This window comes from Callospermophilus lateralis, chromosome 14 (assembly GCF_048772815.1).
Source record: "Callospermophilus lateralis isolate mCalLat2 chromosome 14, mCalLat2.hap1, whole genome shotgun sequence".
NCBI classification, from domain to species: Eukaryota; Metazoa; Chordata; class Mammalia; order Rodentia; family Sciuridae; genus Callospermophilus; species Callospermophilus lateralis.
In genome coordinates, this window is record NC_135318.1 from 5,347,555 (window position 1) to 5,358,653 (window position 11,099).

At 50.9% G+C, this 11,099-nt stretch overlaps 1 long non-coding RNA gene across 1 annotated transcript; it reads right to left on the reverse strand.

The window, feature by feature from the left end:
- Positions 1–7,724: 7,724 nt before the first annotated feature.
- On the reverse strand, positions 7,725–10,759 carry LOC143380606 (uncharacterized). Its single transcript, XR_013088666.2, has 3 exons — positions 10,221–10,759; positions 8,389–8,482; positions 7,725–8,086 (listed from the first exon to the last, which is right to left on the reverse strand). It is a non-coding gene; the product is annotated as an uncharacterized LOC143380606 (long non-coding RNA).
- Positions 10,760–11,099: the final 340 nt, after the last annotated feature.

The following is an 11,099-nucleotide window of genomic DNA, read 5'->3' on the forward strand; positions in this document are numbered from 1 at the left end:
CCTGGGGAAGGCACAGACCCCATGGAGCCGGAGAACCACAGCCACCAAGGTCCAGCCTAAGAACCTCTAAGTGAATCAAAACTGATTTTGTTTGGAAAATGCCACAGGAGGCTTTGTGATCTTGAAGACTTGGGTAGTGGAGATGCTGGCGCAAAGCCAGACCAGCCTCACCTGCCCACTGGGCCTAAGACCTGCATCTCCACCCCGCCATCAGCGCCCTCCAAGCCCACCGGTCTGCCTGCACTGTGCCTGGGCCTGCACGCCTCTGCCCAGAATCCCTGTCTGTTAAGTCACGACAGACAAAGCTGTTTGGATGCCCCCCAGCCCGTGATCTCTGCAAGCCCACCCTCCACGCCTTCTGTTTCCATTTTGGAAACTGGAGCCCTTGTAAGAACTGGTGGAAGAAACCCTGAGTGGAGACGATCCAGCGCCTTCCTGCCTCACAACATTTGGCCAATGAGAAACCGCGCTGAAGGGGCTGGGCGGACCCCCCAGAAACGCTGCCATATAATTATTGCCATTTTTCTTTCTCTATGAGTCATTCAACATCACTCCTGTTATGATCTTTCACGTTGCTCCGAGGTCACTTTAACAGGGTGGACGTGTTGGGTCTCTCTTGACTCGTCCGTGAGGAGCTTTTTGTTCTCGTTGCTGCTGTCTCTCTCGTTCGGTGGGTGTGAAAAAGTGGAAAGGGCAAAAAAGAAACTTCTTAACACAAGGGACTCTAGAGCCATTTGGTGAACCATCTGACAGGGGTGTGCAAGATGAGATGAGTTCCCTGAGGAGGGACACAGCTTCCAGGTCTGCTTGCCTGTCCCCTGGGGCCACCAGCCAAAACACCCTTCAGTGACCAGCTGTCCCAACCCAGAGTCCCCTGGGCACAGAAAGGGTCTTTCCTCTCAGAGCATGTGGCAGGACTCCTGGGTGTGGGCGTGGGACCGGTGCTGGACCCCTGTCCAGTTGATAAGCTACTAGAGGCCAAAGTAGCTTTTGCAGTGAACAGTAGCAGAAATGGCCACATAGTTACTCCTGCTGGTCTTATCCCTGGGAGTTATGGTTATATTTTTAAATGTGTGCATATTATCATATTTTAATTCATATTACATATAATGGTATATTATATGATATAATTTATATATTTTGTATTATACATATGTTGTATATATATATATCTATAATCTGCAGAGGGATCTCCTCCTCCTACCAGCAAATAAATACATATTGACAATGTTGTTTTAAATTAGAGCAATTGATTTTTCGTCCAGTATTCCTAAATTTAGAATCAAGGGATTGAAAGAATATGGCCCCTTTTAGAGTCACCCAGAGAAGGAACAGTCAGCTCTGGTTTCCCACTGGCAGGACTTGTCGGAAGCCCACCCCATGGCTCCCCAAAACATGAACCATCTCACTAGTTGACTTGCACAAGACTCAAGCCAGTACCAGGGTGGTTCTGTTCCCACACTTTCCTTTTCCCATCCTGATGCTTCTAGAAGGGCCTTGCTGTCTCATGCAGGGCAGACACACACGTCTCTGTGTTGCCCCCTAAAGGGAGCCCCAGAAGCCATCGCCAGGGAAACCGAGTCCTTGGGTCTCCAAGTTCTCAAGGGTCTCCAAAGACTCGTTTTGAAAACTCTGCAGAAAACAGAGGTAATTGAACACTCCTCTCTGATAAGCTCTGTCTTTTACCCAAATACAAAGTTCCTCATTAGCTTTCCCTGGGGCTTTGAACTCCAAACAAAACCCGTCCTCCCCTGACTGCCCACTGGGCTGGGGCCCAGCCATCTCCCGTCAGCATTTCCTTTGTGCTCTGTTTTTAAGGTGTTTATAATGGAGCCTTTTCTCTGCCCCAGGCTCGCCCTCAGTAGTGGAATCCCAGTCTGGGAGGATGTTCTGCCACTTTCCAAATAGCACAGGCTCTTTTCTTCATGAGAGTGAAGCAAGTTGCTTTTGAGGACAGTTTCCAGCCCTTCAGTAAGGACAGGTCAGTGGGAGAGAGACTGGTGCTCTGTGTCACTGGGCAGTCAGCAAGGCCAGCAGGATCAGGCTGGGAAAGAGATTGGGGGAGGGGCCCCTAATGCCCCTTCCTCCCTCTCACCCAGATCCACCTAAGAGCTGGGTTCCCCAAAATTACTGGGAAGTTAAATGATGCCAATGCGAAGCGCTTCTGTTTTTCCAGCGGAGTGTTACACTATTCTGTGAGTCCCAGGCTAGCCCACAACCTTTGATTCGGTCCCTAGACTTGCTGGTTTCCTTCACCAATGACAGGAGGAAGGGGAGCTGGAGGCGGAGACAGAATAGGCCTGGAGGGAAACGCAGAGGGGATGACATCTGTCTTCAGTGAATGTCCTTCCCTGCCATCTCTGAGCCCTCTCTTCCCTTCCTGGGTACCAGACCCTGAACTCCCCTCCGGAAGCCCATGCCTGGGCATCAGCCCAACTGGAGGAAAGAAAAGGGAAAGTGCAAGACGAAGGGAGTTGTGGGGAAAGAGAAAGCAGCACCCACCTACTCTTGGGAATTGACTTGCCAGGATCCAGAATGTTCAGAGCCTGGTTTCCTTCCCCCCAGGATAGGCCATTTGTTCAGTTCAGAGGTTGACGTATCCAGAGGTGATCCGCCCTCCAAGGGATACTTGGAAATGTCAGGAGACATTCTGGGTGGTCACAGTGGAAGATGGAAGGGCTGCAGGGTAGAGGCAGAGACGCAGGTAAATGTCCTACAAGGACATTTTGCTGTAAGGGACAGCCCCTTACAACAAAGGATAATGGAGTCCAAAACATCATTAGGGACAAGGCTGAGGACCCCTGCTCTAGGCAAGGCAAAGGGGGCTGGCCTGAGCCCCAAGGGCACAGTGAGCACCGGTGGCAATGGAGACCATTAGGGCTTCTGCAGCCCCATGCTGTATTTCTGAGCCTCAGTTTCCCTTCTCGTAAGGAAGAGGCCTGGAGCCTGTGCTGACCATCAGCGATTGGTGGGGCTGTTTCACCCCTTTCTCCCGAGGCATGACATCTTCTACTCTCACAGATTTTAAATTAGGAATATTTGGTGGTATGATCGCGTATGTTTAAAACCAAACAGAAATTTCCTGCTCCCCAGCACAAAATAAAATTCGAGTTTATAAAAGGGCCTGTAAAATCTCATAATCAAGCCCATTAGCCAAGCAAAATGCTGCACTTTGGTTTTGTGGCATTCAGCTTGCTTTTCTTAGCACCACTTCATTAGCACGCTTTTGATGGATGTTCCCAGCCTGCTTCTTGAAATTGCTAGAAAAGAAAACACACGATTTTAAAGCACATGATGCAAGAGAAACATCCCTTCCCCTTTTATCTACAGAGGCTGGGGAGGTCCGAGAAAGTAGGGGACACTTGGAAACCTCACCGGCCTGGCCTCGGGACACAGTGTCTTGCCAGGCACTGGAATCCTCCCCGCATTTTCGCACACTGGTCTCCTTGCCAGTGGGCTGGCTAATTTCTAGCTCTTTGCTGCTTCAGCAGACCAGATTTTCTTGATTAATAACAAAAGGTTTTGTTGGGATCAGAGCTGTTTCCCACCATCTCTATGCAAACCCCGGCAACACAACTGTGTACATTAACATTTCAAGGCACTTCCTATTAAGGATGGCAAGAAAAGCCCCTCTTGGTGGGTAAAATCCACTTTGTCCTCCCTTGTGACATCTGTTCTAACTTTTAAAGCAGAAAAGAAACTAGATAATGCCAGAGAGGCCTTTGATTTACAGTACTTGCCCTTCGGACACCACCGTGCCTCTCACAGGGTTCGTGTGAGAATCCCTGAACTCCCTCCCACCAGAGAACTCCAGGAGAGACTCTGAATGTGTCATTCAAACTTTTAATTGTCTTTTTCATGATTTCTTAATGACATTTTCAATTACTCTAAACCTCACAAAACTGGGTCTCATAAACTTCAATTTTAATAAAGAACACGATTTGAATGTTTATGGCTGTATATGCTACCGCATTTCATCTCTGATTCCCCCCCAAAGCTAATTTTGCTTTAGTGAAGTGAGGAAATCAAAGTAAATTCAGTTAGGCAACTGAAATATGTACCCGAAAATGCTGCAAGAATAAAACTCTTAAAAAAAAAAGAATAGAATAAAAAAGAAAAGAAGAGAAGCCCAGCAGATTCCCTGTCCCCTCCTGCCATCTGTGCTTCAAGCTCTGGGGTCCCTTGCATTGGTCATCCCCTAGACAAAGCTGAAGGCAGATTCCAGCCGGTTTTCCATTCACTATTCATTCAGGGGTCCAACCACTCCATATGCATCCAGCCCACCGCTGTGTTAAATCAGGCTTACTCCCAGGAATTGACATGGTAATGAAGTCATGGTGCTGCGCCCTGAAAAGACCCCCAGAGGTAGCCGGCTCCGACAAATCCACCCTTTCACCCCATTGAGGGCTGGAAATTATCTCATAACATCACAACATCTGTGCACGGGGTCCTGCCTTTCTGAGCTGGGCCTGTTTATCCCTGGACCATGCCTCCCACACTGGCTCACACGGAGTGAGGCGGCCAGGCGGGGCTCTCCTGGGGGCCACAGCCCTGCTGTCCCGTGCATGGCTCCCTGCCTCTCCTGCCCTCCACAGCCTTCGGATCCCCACAGAGGCTTTGCCCAGAAACAAGGACGTCTGGATGCTGCGCACCAGGAATTTTTGCTTGATCATTTTCAGGTGTTAAAGGTGGACGGTGGAGCTAACCCTCTGCATGCACACTCACTGTCAGAAACCTCATAATTAGCCCAGCAAGAAAGCCAAGCAGGAAAATGCAAAGTGAGGCGGTGGGGCGGCCGGGAAGAAGTTAGCTAATGAATTTTGCTCAGACTCTAGCAAATGGCATTTGCTCAACTAATAAGTGTGTTTGAACTTTATTTAAACGGGCCAGGTCAATAAAATGCTTCTAAGGGGAAGCAGTGGGGTTGGGGAATTTATAGATGGACTACACCATCTGCAGCTTATATGTGCTCTGCCGGATACAATGATTTCATTTAATTTGATTTGACATTTAAGATCCTTGTTGAGAGGAAAAATGAATATTTCTATATTCTATTTGCTCTAACCTCACCTGACTCTGCACTTAGACGAGAAAAATAAATGTCACATTTAAGGCATTTAAGGCATTGCACAGTTGTGACCATGCTGGGGCCGGGCAGCTGGGGTGGGGAGCTGCAAGTGGGACCCTCCAGTGGGTGTCCTCGGCTCATCTGAGGGCCAAACGGGACTCTGGTGCGTGGTGTGTGTTTTGTTTCATTTCCCCACATCCAAATCCAAGCCATGGTTCGGATAAAAGGAGCCACTCTCTCAGCTGATGAAAGCCGCTCTTCCACAGAGGTCCAGGAAGCCATGCCTGCACGGCAGGACAGAGAGACAGGACCACCGTGACCCGAGCCCGCTGTGAAGGCCCTGTCCTTCTGTCAACAGCTTTTGAAAGCTCTTAGGTCAAGGCAGAATGGGTCTAAAATGACAGGACCTGGTGGGGGCTGGGGATGTGGCTCATTCAGTTGGTAGTGCTTGCCTCCCATGTACAGGCCCTGGCTCAATCCCCAGCACCACACACACAGAAATCATCACAGGACCTGGAGACACACCCTGCCGACATTTGGCCTTCAGTCACCTTTGACAAAGAAGCCCTCAGGGGCCTGCTGACCTCGGGAACACGGGTTATGACCCACAGGACATAACTCAAAACTGTCTCCTAGTGGGTCACTTCCTCCATGAGAGTTCTCCAGAGAACAGAATCAGTGGGACAGTGGAGAGGTAGATAAAAGTAGGCTTATTACCAAGACTGAGAAGTCCCATGGTCTTCTGTCTGCAAGCTGGAGGCCCAGGAGAGCCTGGAGGCCAGAAGACCCTGGGGTCAGGGGTGTACCTTCCAGATAGAGGCCACAGTATGACTCCCAGCGTGCAGTATGCAAGAACCAGGAGCCCGTATCCCGGGAAGCAGAAGATGGGCATCCCCACTCACACAGAGAGAGAGAGACATCACCCCTCCTCCACCGATTGTTCCATCAGGTCTTCAACAGATTAGAAGAGGCCCACCCACGCTGAGAAGGCAGGTGCTTTTCCTAACCTTGCAGGGGAAACCCACACAGGCACATCCAGAAATGGTAGGCATCCCGGTGAAGTTAAGGCGAACTACAAAATTAACCATCAACTTCTTCTGGTCGCAGCCACGACCCCGAACCTTGAGCAGAGCCCTGGGGCATCACAGCTGCCTCCCAAGGGGATTCCCTCACCCACCCTGCATCCAGATCCCTAATGCTGAGGGGTGCCCCACCATGTCTGATACCACAGTCAGGGTGCAGCCGAGGCGAAGAACCAGGTTCTGGACCTGGTCCCCATGTCCCACTCTCAAGTGACTTGGGCTGGAATTTCCAATAGCTGTTCACAGCATTTAACTTCCTATGTCTTTGATCTGAGCCAAAAGAAAGTGTGTCGGGTGTGTGTGCTTATGTGTGCACATGAGTGGGTATGTGGTTATGCATTGTGTATGTGTGCATGTGTGTGTGTTCATGAGTGCAAATGTGTATTTGTATGTGTGTATGTGCATGCAGTTATGTGTGTGTTTGTGTGCATGTGTCTGGGCATGTATGTGTGTGTGTAAGTGAGCTTGTATGTATGTGCATCAGCACATGTAATGTGTGTGAGTGCATGTGTGTGCATGTACATGTCTGAGCACCTGTGTGTTCCTGTATTGCAATGCATGTGTTCATGTGTATGCATGTGAGTTATGGCACATGTGTGTGTATATGCTCATGTACATGCATGGGTATATATGTGGTGAGAACATGTGAGTTTGTAAGTCTCTGTGTATGTGTGTGCATGTAGGTATATGGTGAGCATGTGTGTAGTGTGTTTGTGTGTACTTGTGTGACTGTGTACCTGTGTGTGCATGTGTACGTGTGCATGTGTTGTATATGTGGGCATGTGTGCCTGTATATGTGGGCATGCATGTATGCACTTTATGAATGTGTGTGTGTGTGTGCTTGTGTGTACGTGCATGTGTTCAGAGCTCTCTGAAGATCTGCTTTTGGGAAACTTGTCACATAATCGTAATTTCTTCTTTCTGTTGAGACTTTTACCATCCAGGTGTCTCAGGAGCCCTCCTCATCCACTGGATGCCTTATTTCAGGGTCAGCCTTCCTGCTGGCTCCTCCTCCATCACCGTTACCAGGTGTTTAATAGCGCAACTCACTTGTCTTTCAAGCAGTCAAACCCCACAGCCAGCCCTCAAATGCCTGTTGAACAGGCTCATGGGTGGGTGCCCTGAGCCTCCCCACCCTCTCCTCCAGCCACAAGGCTGTCCTTGGTCCTCCAAACTTGTTCTCAGGTGTGACCACTTTTCCATTCTTCCTACTCCTACACCAACCACAGACCAGCCATCCTGGGTTCCATGGAGGGTCCCCGGGCACACAGAAACAAGGGAGAAGACACACTTGGGACCAGTACTTTTTTCAAACCCATGGTTTACCAACACCAGTAAAACCATCTTAGCACTCAACAACTCATTTCTGGTGTGCTGTTTTGAGTTTTTGTTCGTTTGTTTTTTAATTGTATCTGGAGATCAAGTGCTAGGCAAGCACTCTCCCACTGAGCCATAGCCTCAGTCCAGTAATTCCTTCTTGGTCATCATGGAGACCCCCACCCACCAGGCAAAGCATAAATAAATAAAGCAGAGTGCCCACCCTTGAAGAGTCCACCATGAGGGGCAGAAGGTGGACACAGCGTGTGGTGAGGAGCTGTACCTGAATGGGGCAGGCCATCAGAGCTGGAGCTGAAGTGACCAGAGGAGCAGAGGCACAGAGGTGTCCTGGGGGGGAGCAGGCTGGGAGGTTTTACAGAGAAGGGCACCTTTGAGCAGGTCCTGAACAGAGAGGGTGTTTCCAGGCCGTGGGGTCAGGGGAGACCTGGGAGCCTGGATGGAGGCCGGGCTGTGTGGGGCCCATTTCTGAGGGAGTCTACCCACGTGCTCATCAGGGCATCTGTGCCACGTGACTCTGGCAGTGCCCGGTGCACAGTGGAGCCCTGAGGTCCCACCAGGGTGAGGTCTGATTGAAAGCAGTGAGGTCTGAATGCAGAAGCTAAAGGGGATCGAAAAAGAGAAATCATATTCTAATGCAATATTTAAGAAATCAAAATCAAAGCAAAAATCCATGGTGAACAAAATGTCATATTTTAAAATAAAAAAAAGGACCCTCCGTGCATAGAAACAGAGCAGTCATGGTGTCACACGGACATGGGGAGGCGAAGGTCCCAGTGCGGGAAGTTGCAGTTGTACGGGATGAATTAGCCCAGAGACCTAAGTCACAGCAGGAGGACGGGCCAAGGCTACTGCGCCGTGCACGGGAAGTCTGCCAAGACAGCAGACTTCAGGTCCTCTTACCAAAAAGAAAGGTGACCACGTGGGTGTAGGCTGGGTTCACCGGCCTGCCGTGCACCCATTTCACTGTGGGTGTCTATCCAACATCAGCCGTCACCTGAAATACAGATGCACCAGTCAGGATCCAGAACACCATTCTCCTTTGGCTTTGGGCTCCTTTTCATCATTAAAATGCAGTTTTTAAATGTTCACGCTATGGGTATTTCCATACTTTTATAAAATTTTGGTTTTTGTTTTCTTACTGATAATTTCTCTGGGGAAACTGAGGTGGGGAAATGCTCATGAAGACTGGACCCAAAGCTGTTCTTGGTCTCCACAGCCCCTGCCTGCCCATCGCCTCCACCCTTCCAGAAAGTAAAATACTCTTCGCTGGATGTCGATTCCAGAGCTGGAGGCCTTTCTTCATACTGAAGACGGCCCGACACCCTTTTCCTCGGCTGCCTAAGGACAAGCCAAACGTCCAGGCCACAGGCTGAGTGCCAGCCTGGGACAGCGGACGTGTGCGCATCCTGCAGGAAGCCGAGGTGCTGGGCGGAAAGTCGCCATCGTGAAGGGGGGTGGCCTCTGCAGAAACTGGACAGCACTGACCTAAGGCTTCCAGGTTTGCTTGGGGAAGGTAGGTGGTGATCATGACGTTATTGTACATTTCAAAGGAAAGGGAGGTGGCATTGAATGCCCCTGGACTTTCCCTAAGGGACAAGCAGGAGTAGGCCAAGTGGCCACTGGCCCCTGGGCAGGTGCCTGCCCCCAGGACAGCCACCCGCAGTGTCTATGGCTCTCCTTCACAACTGCCCAGCACTGACCTGGGAGTAAGTTCCAGTCAAGGTCCCTTCTTCTCCCACTCTTGACACCTTCTTTACTTTTCAAGAAAATGTCCATTTTGGCCATTTCTTGCTCTTGGATTTTTGGAGCGGAGGAAGGTACCAGGGATTGAACCCAGAGGCTCTTAACCACCAAGCCTCATCCCCAGCCAGTTTTTATATTTAGAGACGGGGTCTCACTAAGTTGCTTAGGGCCTTGCTAAATTGTTGAGCCTGAATTCAAACCTACAATCCTCCTGCCTTGGCCTCCTGAGCCACTGGGGTTACAGATGGAAGCCACCAAGCCTGGCTCTTACTCTTGGATATCATCTCTTTTCTTTAAAAGCAAACTTATTTTCAGAGTCAGAGGAAATTTTTCAAATGTTTCATATAAGTTCCGACTTTCACTAATCTTAACACTCTGTGAGCAATTAAATATTCAAAACGTGTATTTCTGTGAAAGGTTCATCAGCTCAGTCCTGCCAGCCTGAAGGTACCACCAGGAGAACCCAGGACTGCGGAAAGCCGGGTAGGGGCTGCCTGGGGCATCTCCCCAGAGACCAGGGAACACACCTGCCTGCCTGCCGTTCTTCTTGCACTCTGGGGACCCCAGCGCCACCAGAGCTGGCCATCCCGAGAGCTGCTGCCTTCAGAACCACGGGCTAGCCCAAGCAAGCCAGGAGCTAGGTGTCCCCTGGAAGCCCCCAGGTGCCCACTGAAGGGGAGCCTAGGAAAGGCTGAGGGGAAAGGCTGTGTCTCCCTTCCCTGACCCGAAGGAGGCCCCATCACAGACAGCGGGAGAGAGGACAAAGGCTTGGACAAAAACGCCCGAGGAAAGGTCACTTTTAGTTCCAAGGTGTGGTGGGAAGCCTGCGGGCTCACAGGGAGCCCAGAAATCCCACAGCACTCCTGCCGTGTTCCCCCAGTCACCTTGAGCTTCTGTGTCTTAGCCCCCCTCCCTCTGCACTCCAGGCTGGGTGAGCCCCCCACCCGGGCTCCCCAACATGCTTAGCCTGCCTGTCTCCTGGACCTCACCTGTCACAAGGCAATGCCATCGTCATCGTCATCCTCTGCTTGGCTCACAAACCCACCTCCTGTCTCTGTTTCCTACGCAGCTATCCCAGGTGCTCAAATCAAACTTTCAGGTGAGCACTGTCCGTCGTGGGTCCCGCAAGGCTAGTTCTCCGTCGGGCCTCTTCTTAAAGACATTGACGAGACGCTCACTCCGCTGCGGGCCCCCAGGTCTTGGAGGCACTGAATGAAGAATTACCATGGCCCACCTGGCCTCGGCCCTCACTCACCTTCAACCAAAATGGGGCTCGACACTGCCACCCACACACCACACCCCACCAGCTCTGTGACGCCCCTCCACTCGGACTCTGTCTCTGTGTTTGGTTGGACAGTCGCCACTAACTTGTTAGAAAACAGCAGAGCTCTGCACGGGGACAGGGTGCAGGTTCTGTGCCTGTCTTTGCCCTGTGCGCCCGTGGTCCTGAGCAGAAACGGGGAGGCTGGCCAGGTCCCTCAGCAGACCTCTGCAGGTCAGGGCCATGTCGCTCCTTTAAACAGCTGTCCCTCTGTGCAGCTGGAGAAGAGAGAGAGAAGAAGGTAAAGGGCCACTCAGTTGAGCAATGTGCCACACGCAGTACCTCTACCCCAAATAAATAAAGCTGATACAGCATGGTGGCAATCACTGCAAGCAAATGGAGCCGCTTCCTTCCTGGCCAGCTATTTTATTTTTAAATCGAGGAGGCATCCATCAGCCCCTCTCCACAGGACTCCCGGTGTGCTGCCCCAAAGCTCCATGCTCCCCGACCACCCAGCACCGGCCCAGAGGAAAAGCCTTGTTCAAGGGCTCTGCCCACCCTGGTATGGGGAAATCCGAGCCTTTTTTTTTTAACCCCATCATTGTAA